The 16,683-nt window shown below is 42.6% G+C and overlaps 1 protein-coding gene across 2 annotated transcripts in view; it reads right to left on the bottom strand.

Annotated features, from left to right (window-relative positions):
* The window catches only part of CPNE4 (copine 4), a 426,330-nt gene that overhangs the window by 347,707 nt on the left and 61,940 nt on the right, over window positions 1–16,683 (bottom strand). For both annotated transcript variants that reach the window (XM_029070548.2, XM_039912979.1), the window contains exon 2: window positions 12,495–12,610. The gene's annotated coding sequence lies outside the window, so the exon portion shown is untranslated. The remainder of the gene's footprint in view (window positions 1–12,494; window positions 12,611–16,683) is intronic.

Genomic DNA, 16,683 nt, shown 5'->3' with positions numbered 1-16,683 from the left:
AGGCCCCTAGACAGCATACCTGATGATAGGGCTTCGGAGTGGCCTTTTTCACCATCTACAATTGAAATGTTCTTTGAGGGAAGCTCACGGTTCCTGGGTTCATGGGTTTGGTGGGCCAGGGAAGGTTGCTGCTGCCCCTCTCCTTTGCCCAGCCTCTCCCTGAATATTCTGATTCTCTGTGGAACCTCCTCAGGGACAGGGACCTCAGTGTTTCGTCCTCTTGCATCCGCCCCCACCTCTGAAAATGAATGAGCCGATCCAAATCACTGGGCATCTGTTCCCGTCTTCTGGGAGATAGTACAACCCTGCCCTCAGCTTCCAACTGGCTACGCCTGAGGCAGCAGGAAAAAAATGTGTATCTGCAGCCATGATGGACGCGTATTTAAAATTCTAAATTAATTCAGTTTCTGGCTGGATTCTTTGCTGCAAAATGCTGTGATAAGTTGGTAAACGAATGAACTTTACTTTTCAAATACATTCACCTTAGAACTACAATTTCTCCTCCTGTCAAATGAGTATTGCAAGCCTTAAGCCATATTTCTTAATTTCTTCATAAAATCTCTCTGTTACAGTTAGTCTCTAAGCAGTTGTCTCTAAGATTGAAGAAAACTTAGTACCAAAAGGTAAACGATAGAAAGATATTGACAGAAGCTTCCAAACTTTGACAGTGAATGAAAGGACTCTTGTCTTGGCTTTTGAGCTTCAATAAGGACTATAGTCCCCTCTAGGGTCACACTTGGAGAGTTTCCAGTACTCTATCAGTCTCAGCTACAGGAGGGAGAGTCAAGCAGAGGCCTGCCCATTCCATTCCTAGGTTGGGCAGTGGCTAGTGAGTGGAAGGCAACCTGCTACAAGTCAAAACTCACCCGTGCTGGGCAGCAGCAGCACGGGAGAGAGTCGAGGGCGGAGACTCGGGTTTACTGCGAGGGAGGCGGCAGTGGTAAACCATTTCTGTATTTTTACGAAGAAAACACTATGGATCCACTACCAGAACGATTGCAGAGGGAGAGAGGGGCGTTCTGGAAGAGATGTGCCCGTGGTGTCGCTATGGATCGGAAACGACCCGATGGCATAAGACAAGACAAAAGACTACAGGGTTTGGAACAAAATGATTTTAACATGTGGGAACTCCCTCTAAAGTCCAAATCACAATAGAAAGAAAAGATTTTCAATTTCATTTCTGCAGTCATGAGGTGAAGTAGGCACTAGTGGAAAAATCATGAGTCCAGAGACCCGAGACCTAGTCCCAGCTCTGCCACTAGCCTGCTGTGTGACATTTTAAAAGTCACTTCATCTCTCTGGGCCAAGTTTTCCTCATCTGTAGAATAGGGGGAGTAATACCTGTTTCTCCTTAGCTCATGGGGATAAGGTAAAGATAAAAATAAGATAATTGATGTGAAAGCGATTTAGAAAACAAAAAACAACATAAAAATTCAAAATATTATGCAAAAATCAATATTTTTCTGACAAGATATGGCATAAAATGAAAAAAGCAAAAATGCATCGTATGCAGATAATCCATGTACTAGTAATATTAATTCATGTTAAATATCCAAACAAAAAGCAGCTTGTTGTTCTACCTAGCATTCTTTCCTTAAGTCTGAAATCAATGAATTAGAAGTTTAAACATAAACTAAAGCATGAATGAGCTGCATGATATTGATTTCTATATTTGTTAGAAAATACTATTTGCTACAATTTCAGCCGAGATTATACTCTCACTTTTAAGCACTAGCAACCTGATGCGGCTTTTAATTTGAACACGTGCTTAACCAACGACCTATATTGCAGTCCTGCAAAAAAAGATGTACTTCTAGTTATCTAACAGTGGTACTTATTGAGCTTTTACTTTGTGCAAAGCACTGTATTAAGTGCTTAGGAGAGTACAAAAGGGTTAGTAGACTTGACCTCTGCCCCCTGGGAGTTTACAATCCAGTGTGGGAGACAGACATTAAAATAAATTACAGATTAAACATACACACCTAAATGCTCGAGGGGGAGTATTACAGTACTTAGGTACAAACCCAAGTGTCTAGGTGGTGCAGAAGAGAGGGAGGATATGGTAGGAAGATGAGAGGTTTGTCAGAGAAATCTTCCTGGAGGAGATATAAGTATTAAGCTTATAGTTTATGCTTTGAAGATGAGAAGAGTGGGGGTCTATTGGATATAATAAAGATGAAAATAATAATAATGATATTTGTTAAGCACTTACAACGTGCCAAGCTCTGTTCCGAACACTGAGATAGATACAAGGTAATCAGGCTGAACACAGTCCCAGTCCCACATGGGCCTCACCATCTTAATCCCCATTTTAAAGATGAGGCAACAGGCACAGAGAAGTTAACTGACTTCCCCAGGGTCACACAGTAGACAAGTGGCAGAGTGGGAATTAGAACTCAGGTCCTCTGACTTTCGAGCCTGTGTTCTTCCCAATAGGCCACGCCGCATCTATATAAGGGAGTTCCAGTCAGGAGAGAGGACATGAGCAATTGGGCGATGATGAGAGAGAAGATATCAAGGTAGAGTAAGCAAGTTGGTGTTAGAGGAGTGAAGTGTGCTGGCTGAATCGTAGTTGGAGGCGAATGTATGGGGAGTGCTGAATGTGCGTCTAAAACCAGTGAGAAGGAGTTTCTGTTCGATGTGGAGATAGGAGGGTAACCATTGGAGGTTTTAGAGGAGTGGGAAGATGTGCAGGATGATATTTTAGGAAAATGATCCTAATGAAGTATGGACTGCAGATGGGAGAGGTTGGAGGCAGGGAGGTCAGTAAGGAGGCTGACGCAGTAATTGAGGTGGGATATGACAAGTGCCTGGTCTGGCGTGGTAGCAATTTGGATGTAGAGGAAGGGGCAGACTCTATCAATGCTGTGAAGATAGAATCCACAGGATTTGGTGACAGTCTAAATATGTAGGTTGAGTGAGAGAGATGAGTCGAGGATAATGACAAGATTAGGGTTTGTTGTCAAGAAGGAGCAGTGTGGCCTAGTAGAAAGACCATAGGCCTGGGTTCTAATCTTGACTCTGCTACTTGTTTGCGGTGTCACCTTGGGCAAGTCACAATTTTTCTATGCCTTGGTTACCTAATCAGTAAAATGGGAAATAAAGCCAAGAGCCCCATGAGGGACATGGACTGTGTCCAACTTGATTAACTTCTATCAACCTCATTGTTTGGTTTAGTGCCTGGCATACAGTAAGTACTTCATAAATACCGTATAAAAAATAACAACAACAACAACACAAAAAAAACAGTGATGGGAAAGTTGGATGGAGGACAGGTTTAGGTAGGAAAATGAGTTTTGGCTGTGTTAAGTTTGAGGATTTTAGCCAGGCAATCAAGTAAGATATTTGAAGGCAGGAGAAAATGCACGATTGTAGAGAAGGAGAAAGGTTGTACCGGAGAGATGGCGTGCGAGTCATCCGTGAAGAAATGGTAACTGAAGTCCGTGAGAGTGAATGAGGTTCTTCAGCAGATTGGGTGTAAATGGAGACTAGAAGGAGACCCAGAACTGAACCTTGAGGGACTCCCCCACAGTTAAGGGTGGAAGGCAGAGGAAGAAGCGGAAAGAAGAAGCAGCCAGAGACAAAGGAAGAGGACCAGGAGAACACAGTGTCAATGAAACCAAGCTTAGACAGTATTTCCAAGAGAAGGGGGTGGTACACAGTGTTGAAGGAAGCTGAGAGGTGAAGGAGGATTAAGATGGAATAAAGTCCATTAGATTTAGAAAGATGGACGTCACTGGTGACCTTGAAGAGGGCAGTTCCAGTGGCATGGAGATAAGGAAAGCCAGACTGCAATTCACAGTGAGAAAAACAGGTGCAGTGAGAGTGCGGCCCCAGAAGAAATCAATGACAAGATCGGGGTTCTTTTGGGCACACAAGAGTCTCCTAATGAAAGCCCCAAGAAAGGGTTCAAGTATACCCAGAGAAAACACCACAGGGATCAAATACCATAATTGTTATCGAACAATCATTCAGTTATTCAGTGACATTTACTGAGCACTTACTTTGTGCAGAGCACTGTACTTGGGGAAGTATATTAGAATTGGCAGATGCCACGCCTCTACACAGGAGCTTCATCAACAGGGGGAAAGAAATATAAAAATACATTATGGATAGGGGAAATATCACATGCAAGATGAAACCTGAAAACTGAAAATTGGACTACTTGACCCAACACAGTGACTCTTGGGTTAAATGTCCTCATATGGGTGAACACATTTTATCTAGACACTCCCCCAGCACAGTCCAAGACAGAGCCCTTTGGGGAAAAATGATGAGAGGCCTCATTACCCAGCTGCTTAACACTGAGCTGGGACTAACTCTGAAGAGGTGATTTGAAGGCACAGTCCCGAATTAACTCTAAATAGCAACAGTTTACAGTCTATGACTAAATTATTCTGGGATACAGAGTACCAGAAATCACACCTAACATCATTTAATTGTTATATATTTCAAGAACAGCTGATAAACATGAAATGCTTTGAAAACCTTTCCTGAGAGAATGGTTTCTGCATGTATTTCCTAAAATCTCTGTAGTTGTCTTTGCCAATTGTTTATTTCTTTATCTAACCCAGGAGTGATGTGCTCATTAATCTCCACCAAGTGTCTGGAGGTGAAAGAAGTTCTAAAAAACATTCAAAGTGCGTGGAATGAAAATAGCCTATGAGGGTTTGCATAATTTCAGCTCTTTTTTTTTGCCCACCAGCCAAAAATCCTCATCCTCCTTTTGGCAATTAACACGTAAAAGATAAAAGTCACTTGGTCAGCAGTTGGCTAGGATGCCAGAGGATTACAACTTCAAGGAGAGAAAGGACTAGTAGAAATGGGGGAGTTGTCAGTACGAGCTAAGTCCAATCTAAAGCTCACGGTTGTCGAATCGGAAAAGAGAAGGAATGGCAAGAATCCAAATGAACTAAATTGTTTCCTTTGGATGAAACTTTTTCCAGAAGAGACCACTTCAAACCTGCTAGTCCTCAAACCCAACCCAAATAAGGATCTCTCCTTACACTAGTTCGGGAAAGGCACTTCCGTACATATCTGTTACGTACTTTAATATGTCCTCCCCTCTAGACTCTAAGCTCCTGTTTTTTAAAACGGTCTTTGTTAAGCTCTTACTATGTGCCAGGCAGATAGGGTAAATATTAACTAATCAGGTTGGGCACAGTCCATATACCACATGGGGCTCACAGTCTTAATCCCCATTTTACAGATGAGGTAACAGGCACAGAGACACTACATGACTTGCTCTAGGTCGCACAGGGGACAAGTGGGGGTCCTCTAACTCACAGGCCCATGTTCTTTCCACTAGACCACACTGCTTCTCCATGGGACAGAGAACATGTCTACCAGTTCTGTTGTATTGTACTCTCCCCCAAGCACCTAATGCAGTGTTCTGCACAAGGTAAGTGCTCAATAAACACCATTGGTTGATCGATTGAGAGACTCCTGCTTACTTTGTTCACACTGATTCCCTGATGGCTTCAAGCATCGCATGAAAAAGTGGAGATCAAGAAACCAGATAATTCTGATACACACTGTGTTTCCAGAAAGCGCCCAGCAGCCTCTAAGCATGATATTTAAGAGATTAAACTGTGTCTACCAAAGGTATTCACTAAACCCCCCAAATTATATCTCTTCAAACTCTTCGCCTACAGGGCAGGCAAAAAAGTACCCTATGCTTTTTAACAAATACAATGCTTCTTAATCTTATCTGTGCTGCTACACTACTTTCATTCCCGGCCAAGGGCACCTATAATTAATTTGCATACACCAAACCCTCAACCCCACGACTCTCCACTGATACATGCTGCCGAACATTATACTGCCAATTAATTTGTCAAGCAAACGCTAGGAACAAGAACACTAGTAATTTCATACCATAGATATTCAAATGAAACATCAAGTTCAAGTGTTTTGTGACATCCAAATGGAGAACAATTGCAGGAGGAGATCAGAGGAACACAGTCTCCATCCTGCTACCTCCTGAGGGGCGGAGGGTGACTGCAGAACAGATGAAATGTATTGTACCCTTCGGTGCCATCTGTGAACTTGTCTTAGGGACATTAAGAGACACACACTAATTAGGGGTATTGCTCAGCGTGTTCCCACTCTGAGTGAAAGGGTATGGGTGGTTATTTACTTTGTACTATTCCTCGTGGTTCTGGGAATCCTTCTAGGGAAGAACAATAGATTCCCATCCTCCCAACTTGCAGTAACCCACATATGGGTACCACGCTATTTCCTGGAAGGCCAGAAACTTTGGCGGTTGACTTCTGACTGATCTTGATATCTCTCAATAGGCTGGTTGCAGATAAAGAATTATCACTAAAACAAAAGCAGCTTGAAAAGGTCTTGGGAGAAATTCCTGGAAAGCCATACTAGGTGATAGAATCGTGGAAAGTTTAAAAGATTGTCAAGAAAAGCATCAGTGAAACTCTGGGTTCTTCCATTTCTCCAGTTCTAAAGGGTAATTTCACAACCATTTCCATGTTTATTTTTGACTCTATGTAATGAAACCCAGGTCTCTTAAATAGGATTATTGTGTGGTCAGATTATGAAAAGGATTTCAAAAACATTAAAAGCAAATGAAAACTAAAAAGCACAGTGTCAGTCAAATACTTATCAAAAATGCATGGCTCAGTGGAAAAAACACAGGCTTGGGAGTCAGAGGTCATGGATTCTAATCCCAGCTCTACCACTTGTCAGCTGTGTGACTTTGGGCAAATCACTTCACTTCTCTGTGCCTCAGAGAAGTGGGGATTAAGACGGTGAGCCCCACGCGGGACAACCTGATGACCTTGTATCCCCCCAGTGCTTAGAACAGTGCTTTGCACATAGTAAGCGCTTAATAAATACCATCCTTATCATTATTGGCCTAACTACACAGTACTGGCCCTGAAGCAAAGTACACACATTAACTGCAAAATTTTACTGATCTTGTCGAACACTTTATAAAAAAAAATGCCTGAAAGGTCAGTGACAAGTGTATCAAGTCCAAATGCATGCTCAACATTTCCTTTGTGTCCTAAATTAGGTACAGCTTTACCAGGATGAATGTGGGGCTGAGTTTTTTAAATTCCCTGCTAATTAAAAAAGCACAAATGTCACACATAAATAATTAATAGTCTTTCTGTCTTTACCATTACCGTTTGTTTCTTCTTTATACCTTCAGACATCCTTTCCTGGATGATTTTCAGAAACTGGAGGACACCGCTTATCATCGCCTAATGTTAAGACAATGGAACATTTTCCTAAATGAGCATTTCACATCTTACTAGAACAGTCATGGGATTGATCTTTGTGTGGTTAAGTGTTAAGATGACCTAATTCCACAACAGTGAAGCAAAAGAAACTGAAGTGTTGAAAAGGGGTTGCAGAGATAGGTTGTTAATGGGATAGGAAATGTAGATAAAGCAATAACATTGCCAGGTTGAAAAGCACAAAAACAAACCATGTTTGTTTGTTTTTTATGCTGTCTCCTACGTGTTATATTCAAAATGGGACAAATCTGTTGACAGAAAAAAAGTTTCACTAAATCCTGCCTGTCTCTTGATGGGCTCAGTGATATCTAAATAGCCAAATCATATAAGATTGGGTTGGTTATGGAGATAAAAAATAGGACCAATTAATACATCATCTAAACTAGAGCTGAAACTAAATGGCTAAAGATTCTGAGCAGCAATAAATTGATTCGAATTGATACAAATCTTGGTTTTCACATCACTGCTTCTGCCAAGTGAGTTGGGAGGTTGGTATCCGAACTCAAGAAAATTAAAGTAAAGAGCATATGGGGCAATATGTCTCAAAAAGTAAACACCATACGGGGAATTCCAAAATACATTCTAACACCCGTTCCCCCAGCCAGTGACACTTCCACAAGAGACAATCTTCCCTGTGTCTGTTTTTCCCCACTTTTAAAATGGGATCACGATTCTATTTAATAAGGGGTTGAGAAGAACAGCAAGTCTGGGATTGTGAACCAGTTGGAAAATAATTACATTTTTAAATACAAAAATTCCAGGGAACTTGTAGTTATGATATTGACTGCTAATTGGGTGCTAAGCTCTGAGGTAAATACAAGATATTTAGATTAGACACATCCTGGCTCCAGGAGAGAGTTCCCTAAGGGAGTCACAACCTAGGTGGGGGAAGACAGAGTCAGAGAACAATGAGAGTGAGGATAAACATTACAGTCAATCAATTAATAGTATTTACTGGGCACCTGTTGTGTGCTGAGCAGCTGAACTAAGCCTTTGGGAGAATTCGCTAATTACACAAACCAAGATGACAGTGTCACAGTGAAAAATTACAATTCCTAGAAAGGATCCTCATACCTCCCAACTAGGTAATAGCCACTGCCTCTCCAGTGCTCTGAATGTTCTAAAGGCAGGCCACTATGGTAATAGGTTGGCTGGCCCCTCTATAATCAATCAAATTTATTGAGTGTACAGAGCACCGTACTGAGCTCTTGGGAGAGTGCAATATAAGAGAGTTGGTAGGCCCCTTCCCTGTACACTACAAGCTCAGTCTAGAGGGGGAGACGGATATTAATATAAATAAATTACGGATATGTACATGTGCCGCTGGTCTGGGGAAGGAGGGTATAAAGGGAGCGAATCCAAATGCAAGGCTAACGCAGAAGAGAGTGGGGGAAGTGGAAATGAAAGGCTTGGTCAGGGAAGGCCTCTGGGAGGAGATGGGCCTTCAATAAGGCTTTGACGGTGGGGAGAGTCATCATCGATTGAATATGAAGAGGGAGGGTGTTCCAGGCCAGAGGCAGGACGTGGACGAGGGGTCAGCAGTCAGATCAATGATATCCAGGTACAGGGAGTAGGTTGGCAATAGAGGAGTGAAGTGTGCAGTAGGAGAACAGCAAGGTGAGATAGGAGAAGGCATGGAGATTCAGTGTTTTAAAGCCTGTGGTAAGGGGTTTCTCTCTGATGAAGAGGTGGATGGACAACCATGGGAGGTTCTTGAGGAGTGGAGAGACATGGACTGAATGATTTAGTAGAAAAATGATCCAGGCAGCAGAGTGAAATATGCACTGGAGTGGGAGAGACTGCAAGTTTGTTATGGGCAGGGAACAAGTCTGCCAGTTCTATTGTATTGTACTCTCTCAAGCACTTAATAGTGCTTTGCACATATTACAGGCTCAGTAATATATCACTGATTGATTGATGGGTATGGCGTGGAGCAGCCATCTCTGTTGACTCCACAGGGAGTGTCATGGGGACTCCTCATCAATTAGGTCCCAAAATTTTCTCTAAGCTCTAAGAGAGTGCTGGACAGCTTCTCAGGCCAAGTCTCTCAACCACATCATTAAGTTCAAATGCCTCATTGCCTGTTGAGCAATCAGGAGAGGAAACACAAGTAGCCCTGGTTAACACTTCAGTCATGATTACTGAATTTCTGTAATTGGATCTTCATCCTTGGATAAAATTGCAATTATGGTTCAGGCATGTAGATTCTCATATAGCACATTTCTTGGGTTCAAGACTCCAAAAGGAAAGTACTTTTTGATGATATATATATTTATTTACCAAAGGAAAATTGGGAGAATCAAATTTGTTCAGAAGAGTCAATCAGTGGTATTAATTGAATGCCAACTGAGCACAGGGCACTAGACTAAACAGTTGGGGAGTACAATACAAAAGAGTTGGTAGACATGATACCTGCCCATGAGGAACTTAGAGTCTAGAGGGGGAGACAGACATTATTATGAATAAATTGTGGACATGGACATAAGTGCTGCGGGGCTGAAGGTGTGATGAATATCAAGTGCTCTAAGGGAACAGATTTAAGTACATAGGCACTTGGGAGAGGGAATCGGGAAAAGGAGGGCTTAATCGGGGAAGTCCTCTTAGAAGAGATGTGATTTTAGGATGGCTTTAAAAGTGTTAGATTTGAAGGAGGAGCGAGTTATAGGACAGAGGGAGAATGTGGGCAAGGGATTGGTGGAGAGATAATAACGATGGTATCTGTTAAGTGCTTTCGATGCGCCAAGCACTGTTCTGAGCGCTGAGATAGATGAGATCAAGGTACAGTGAGTAAGTTGACATTAGAGGAATGAACGGAACTGCGCAGGCTAACTTGTAGTAGGAAAGCAATGAGGAAAGATTAGAGGTGGGGAGAACTGACAGTGCAAGGATTTTCTGTTTGATGTGGATGGGCAACCACTGGAGGGCCTTGAGGAGTTGGGTAGAGCCATGGATTGAACATATTGTTTAGGAAAATGTTCTGGGCAGTAAGTAAAAACTGGAGTAGGGAGAGGTAAGAGGCAGGGAGGTAAATGAGGAGATGGATGCCGTAGTCAAGGTGGATCAACGCAGTAGCAGTTTGGAGGGACTTTCCTGAGAGGATGGTATCGCAAGGCCCTAGGACACACGAGGTAACTGAAGTGAACTGGTACCTGGGGCACACGCCGGAGTCGCAAACCAATCAACGATGGAACTCCAATAATCTTTTAGAAGGAGAGAGTTACAAAGTGCCAAGCACTGTACTAAGCACTGGGGTAGATCCAGTTAATCAGGTCAGACACAGTCCATTATCCCACCATCTAAGTAGCAGAGAGAACAGGCACTGAATCCCCATTTTACAGATGAGGAAACTGAGGCATGGGAAAGATAAGTAACTTGCCCAAGGTCACATTGCATGCAAATGGCAGAGCTGGGATTAGAACCTAGATCCTCTGACTCCCAGACCCACGATCCTTCTCTTGGAACATTAAAGGTTAACCTTACATTAGTGGTGATGGTTCTTTGTTGACATGATAAACATTTTGGAGTCACTAATCCAGCTGTGGATGACAGCAATTTGTGGTATTAAGTGCTTAGTTTTTGCGGAGCAATATACTAAATGATGGAGTAGATATAAAATAATAGGGTCAGGCAGTCCTTGCCTCACATGGGGCTCACAGTCTTAGGGGGAAATAGAAAAGGTAGCATTAGTGACACTGAGTATCCTCTACACTTGGAAGAAAAAGCCACGAAGACCTAACTGAAAGCAGACAAACCAAGCAAAGTCTGCCAAATGTATACAAATGAAACTTCACTATCAAACCAGTGAAAATCAACTTTTTCCAATCAGTTCTGCTTTTCTGAGATGTGTCTAACATCTGAGATGCTTCTAACAGTTTATGTTTGAAAAGAAATTTAAAAGTCCCTTTTTGGGGTAAACTGCAGTTGCTAATCATCAGGAGCAAAATCAAGCTCAAGGGGGAAAATGCTTGCTTTTCAGCATTGAAAAATGAAGCACCTAATTATGCATTCTGTAATTAATTTGTAATTCTCAGAAAAGGCATATGCAGAATGTTAACGGTGGATGGTATAGGGAGAAAGATAGCTTGATATTCAGAACCCATCTTTTAATGGGATTCACTGATGGTGCAAAGCCTAGCTGCCAATTTTATTCCTCCAGCAAAAGAAACTCTGTTAGCAAAGTGACAGAACGAAGAAAAAATTAGTTTACTCTTCCCAGATGTCGAGATCCTCAGTAATAGAATCAGTACCTAGATGTTTGCTATGGAACCCAGTTGAACCACATATTTGCCCCCAGAACTGATGTAGGTGAGTTCGTCTAGACTGTAAACTCATTGTCAGCAGGTAAGGTGTCTGTGATATTGCTACGTTGTACTCTCCGGAGCTTTTAGTAGCTTTTAGTAAAGTGCTCTGCATACAGTAAGCACTCATTAAATACAATTGATTGATTAGGATTTTCCATTGAGTTTCAATAAAATCAGATGCATTATTTGCAGAAACGGTTGCTCAACTCCAAATCCATGCCACAATTACCAACAATCCATTCCCTCAGGCCATTCCTAGTGTTCTCTTGGAGCCGGAATGATTATCGATTATCCAAGCTCCCTGACCCTTCTCCTTAGAAATATCTGAAGTCAGGCTCTCTAGGAGTTACCTCCCGGAGAACCGGAGAGCTCCTCCTCTGCTAACAATTCCTGCTTTCTACTGCAGTGTTCTCACTCTGCTCCCAGGTGGTCTCTAAGAAGTCTGTAAGGTGAGCCCCAACTCACCTTACAGGAAAACGGATATGTGCAATAACGATGATATTTATAAAGCTGTGCCTTGCACTGTATTAAATGCTGGGGTAGAAACAAGATCAGCAGAGCAGAGTCCTTGTAACACATAGGGTTCACAGTCTAAGAGGGAGGGAGAAGACTATATAAGTTAGGGCTTAAGTAATGGAGCACGTTAAGATACATTCAAAAGGGCTTCGGGTGATTGTGGATACCCAAGGTTGTAGTTGGCAAGGAACAGTCAAAGTGGTAGATGAGGGGGACGTCGTTTGGGATGAACAGAAATGAATCAAGGGAGCCCTTGTGTAGGATATGGGATTTGAGAAATGGCTTTGGAGTATTTCTGCAAGGTAGAATATGATAGATATGGCATTCTTCAAACTCAAAGTACGATCCCTTCTGAGGGTTGTAGTTATTTCTCTCAGAGGAGCCGACCCTCTATATGGCACACAGATAGAAAGCTTACCCCTTATCCTCCTACCGTGCCGCGTTTCTGAGTCAGCCGGCCTCTGCCTCCGGATTCCCTGCCATTCCTCAGCACTGGAAGCTCCACAATCCGTAGCCTTCATTAACTGTCAGAACCTGTGGAAAGCAGAACGTGAGGGGACCCAGGATGGCCTTTCCCCATTCTAACTATTCCCCTCTTCCCCCAACCCCCCATCCCCAGCCATGATTTGGACTAGACCCACGTGCGGGACACTGTGGGAGGGAGAGGTGTGGGGAGGATGGTGTCCCTGGACCAGGGACACCCTGTAGTCCCAGGCTAGGCTGCTTTAGGGCATCTTCTTGGCTGCCAGAGTTTCCCCATGCAAAAGAAGCCAAAGATCATTTTTCCTTTGTCTTCAAAGCACCCAGTGTCCTCTGGCCATATCTCAGCCATATCTCAGAGACCACTTGACAAGACTCTCAAGTGCACTTAATTGTACTATTGCAAAGAAGGAAATGTCTTCCTGGCCCCAGCGGGTGATCCATTCCTGTCCTGAAATAGTAACTTGCAACTTTAAAAGAGACTATTCGGTAATGTGACTTGGCCCCATACAATGTTCTGAGTCACAATATCTCTTTCAGAATATTTCAATTGATCAGCCAAACAGGATGTAACCTTTTAAACGTTGTTTTTTTTTTATTTTAACAATGGGTTGAGCAGGCATCTAAAGTCCGGATGGTAGTTAAAGAAATGACTATTAACTGAATTGGCAAAAAAAATCATAAACCCAGTTTAAGTTAACTCTATTCTAACCATACCAAAATTTAAGATGTCTCATCTGTCCTTAATGTGTTTGACACTTTTGCTGTAGCTCTAAACTGTCTCTGACCAGAGTGATATCCAAATAAGAACTCATCTGGTTTGGTTCCTTTCACTCCACTGAGCAGTCATCGATCAATCAATGGTATTTATTGGGTGCTTACCATGGGCAGAGTACCGTACTAAGTGTTAGGGAGAATATGATGCAAGAGAGGAGACAGAGAAGTTCCCTGCCCACGAGAAGTGGGAGATAGACATTAAAATTAATTATAGATATGCACACAAGTGCTGTGGGGCTGAGGGTGGAGTGAATATCAAGAGCTCAAAGGGTAAAGACCCATAGGTGATGCAGAAGGGAGAAGGAATAGGGGAAAAGAGGGCTTAACTGGAGAAGGCCGCTTGGAGGAGATGTGATTTTAATAAGGCTTTGAAGATGGGGAAGAGTGGTGGACTGTGGTATGAAGAGGGGAGGGAGTTCCAGGCCAGAGGGACCAAGTGGTCAAGGGGTCAGCAGTGAGATAGATGAGATCCACATGGGGCTGACAGTATGAGAGGGGCACATGAGAAAACAGGCACAGAGAAGTTAAGTGACTTGCCCAATATCACGCAGCAGGCAAGTGGCAGAACTGGAAATAAAATCCAAATCCTCAGACTCACTAGCCAGCCCTGCTTCTCGCTGTATATTTACATAGTGTATATATTTTTGCTCTTCTAAGTCTCCCATCTTCAAGACCCCTTGCTCTGATTTGAAGGAATTTGGGACGCTGGAAAAAGTGGTGAAGAGAGGGATTCTTAGGAGCTAATAACTCCCTTCTACCTCTAAACCAATGTTCAGAGTTTCCCAGTCCAACCTCTAGGAAGCAGCATTATTGAGGAATTTCAATCATCGCAACCTGACGACCAGGCATGGACCCGAGTGAAGGCAGTGCCGTGGCTTTTTGAGGGAGGAATAAATCAGCAGGCAGAACCATTCACCAATCATCCCAAATCAGAAAACCGAGTCAGCTAAGAACCTGGGAGAAAGTGAGGAGAAATAGTCTAATTGGACACCACTCAGTAGTGACTCCAGGAAGGAATTTGTTTTTAATTAGCTGCAGGAATTATTTTATGGCAGCTCTCATTCTCCTCTGAACTCTTTGGGAAACTGCTAATTGTAAGATTCAGGAATTGAGATCTCTGTAACAGTCTAGCACTGAATAGCATTAACTTTCCTGCCTATGATTTGTTGGGTGAAAAGCAGCCCATTTTGAAGGCAAGCAAAAGAATTCAGTAAGATACTGACAGGAATAAAATTTCCTATTCATTTTGAAAAGTTTCAAGGTTGTGCTGTGTCACTCGGTGGATGGTCTGACCATGCTCACAGTTAAATTGATCATGAACAATGGAAAATATTTCTCTCATCTCTTTTTTTTCAACTACGTGTCACTTTCCCAAATGAGAAGGTGGCAGCACAAAGACCCATAAGATATGATAAAAAGGAAGAAATCTAGGCCATGCGTGGAACCATCATCATGAAAGATTCAAATGTACCAACTGTAAAATGCGATGAGAACTACAATAAGGATATTTTCCAGCTGGTGTGTATTTTATTAGCATAGCGTTGGTATTATGGCTCACTCTATCACATGTGCTTATTAAATATGCAAGCTACCCTTTTCATAAACGTTACATCTTTTTCAGTTCCACGCACATATCCACAGGTGAATTTCACCATCAGTGGTGTCTTCTTTGAGAATAAGTGACAGGTATATGTCACTTAATGGGGAAGCAGCGTGGCTCAGTGGAAAGAGCCTGGGCTTCGGAGTCAGAGGTCATGGGTTCGACTCCCGGCTCTGCCACTTGTCAGGTATGTGACCATGGGCAAGTCACTTGACTTCTCTGTGCCTCAGTTACCTCATCTGTAAAATGGGGATTAATTGTGAGCCTCACGTGGGACGACCTGATTACCCTGTATCTCCCCCAGCGCTTAGAACAGTGCTCTGCACATAGTAAGTGCTTAACAAATACCAACATTATTAATTGTATTCATTGAGTGTTTAGTCTATATAGAGCACTCAGTGCTCTAAGCACTTGGGAGGAATTTGGGATGCTGGAAAAAGTAAGTGGTAAAGAGAGAGAGGCTTAAGGAGCCAATAATTCCCTTCTACTTCTAAGCCAATGTTCAGAATTCCCCAGTCCAACATCTTGGAAGCAGCATTATTGAGGAATTTATATATCTTCCCTTTATTAGAATTAATGTATTATGTAACATACAATGTCATGACATGAAATAATATATATGTATAGTTAATGGGCATAAGGTAAAATATTGGGGTTGCTCATAATAGCAATAATAATAATGATGATGGTATTTGTTAAGCATTTACTATGTGCCAAGCACTGTTCTAAGCTCTAGGGTAGATACAAGGCAACCAAGTTGTCCCAGATGGGGCTCACGGTCTCAATCCCCATTTTCCAGATGAGGGAACTGAGGCACAGAGAAGTGAAATGACTTGCCCAAAGTCAACCAGCTGACGAGTGGAGGAGGCAGAATTAGAACCCATGACCTCTGACTCCCAAGCTCGTACTCTTTCTACTAAGCCACGCTCCTTCTCCAGTAGTGATAGTAGTAATTGTAGTCAAGTCCAAGAAGCCCATGGAAACCTTCTACCTCCCCACTACGAAGGCAGACCCATTCTAACCCTGCAGGACCTGTGTTCTAATCCTGACCCCACCACTAGTCTGCTGTGTGACCCTATGACTTCTCTGTGCCTCAGATTCCTCATCAGTAAAATGGAGATTTAATAATCCGATCCCCTACCCACTCACTTTTAGTCCCATGTGAGTCAGGGCCTGTGTTGGACCTGATTTCCTTGTAGCTACATACTAAGTGCTTAACAAGTGTCATTATTACTTTATTATTATTATTAGAAGTTGCTGCATTCAGCGTGGCTCAGTGGCAAGAACCCGGGCTTAGGAGTCAGAGGTCATGGGTTCGAATCCTGCCTCTGCCACTTGTCAGCTATGTGACTGTGGGCAAATCACTTAACTTCTCTGTGCCTCAGTTACCTCATCTGGAAAATGGGGATTAAGACCCCGAGCCTCATGTGGGACAACCTGATTACCCTGTATCTACCCTAGCACTTAGAACAGTGCTCTGCACATAGTAAGTGCTTAACAAATACCAACATTATTATTATTATATGATATTCTCCCTTCCATTCAGACTGTGAGCCGTACATGGGACGGGGACAGTGTCCGACCTGATTATCTTAAATCTACCCTAGCGCTTAGTACGGTGCTTGTCAGAGAGTAAATAGTTAAATATTACTATTATAATTATTAATAACTTTGGAACATTGGAGAGGCTCTGTTTGTTGTGAATCCTGAACTCTGGGTTGTGGCACCAAATGAGAAAAGCGAAATGACT

The sequence above is a fragment of the Ornithorhynchus anatinus genome, chromosome 8, assembly GCF_004115215.2.
Source record: "Ornithorhynchus anatinus isolate Pmale09 chromosome 8, mOrnAna1.pri.v4, whole genome shotgun sequence".
Lineage (NCBI taxonomy): Eukaryota > Metazoa > Chordata > Mammalia > Monotremata > Ornithorhynchidae > Ornithorhynchus > Ornithorhynchus anatinus.
Note: the sequence above shows the minus strand (reverse complement) of the source record. Positions and strands in the feature narration are given on the sequence as shown.